This window comes from Petaurus breviceps, unplaced genomic scaffold, assembly GCF_028583685.1.
Source record: "Petaurus breviceps papuanus isolate PSGF00001 unplaced genomic scaffold, PetGlider_PUasm1.0 90730, whole genome shotgun sequence".
NCBI classification, from domain to species: Eukaryota; Metazoa; Chordata; class Mammalia; order Diprotodontia; family Petauridae; genus Petaurus; species Petaurus breviceps.
This window is the reverse complement of record NW_027187324.1, coordinates 3,893,631-3,894,382: the sequence shown is the minus strand read 5'-3', so window position 1 is coordinate 3,894,382 and position 752 is coordinate 3,893,631.

Below are 752 nucleotides of genomic sequence, written 5' to 3'. Positions count from 1 at the left end.
GTAGATGGGGGTTATCTACCAAAGCAGAATTTCTAAGAGATGTAAAGACAACCTTGTTAGAATTTGTACTTCAAAAGCAAAACTAAGCTAAACCATCAAACACCTGTGGAGACATCAAGGGCATGACTATAATACAAATACAATTTTAAAAGTATTGTCAATGCAAGTCTTCAGAGAAACAGCATTAACAAAAACAACAATGTACTAGTGTTAGTTGGATGCCCATTGAAAATGTATCATTGGGTCAAGGCATACTCATAACACTGAAAATTACTTTTTTTCTTAATAGTATACTACAAGGAAAGCAATCTTAGAAAAATAACAAATTTTATAGTTTGGTAATATTTATTTAATCATAATCAGGAATAGAATTATTGAAAGGAAGTGGGAGAAAAGTCTTTTATTTAGATCTTTTATTTATGCTCAGCTTACTTTTAGGATGTGAAAATACACAAATGTTTATGCAAATATATGTAAATGATAACTAATTTCATTTAGCTTTGAGAGTTTAAATGATAATTTTCAAACTAAAATGAGTAAATCTAAGACAGTGATGATGCACTGGTAGTTATAACTAGATAAGAAACTAAAAACCATTTCCTTTTTATTTAACCTGAAACTTGCTATCCTGTACTTTAAGAAATGAGGTATCTGGGCGGAGTCAAGATGGCAGAGTAGAAACAGTCATCCCCTGGGCTCCAGCTTCCATCTTCCCCAATCCATGTAAAAGGGGACTCTAAACAAACTTTGGA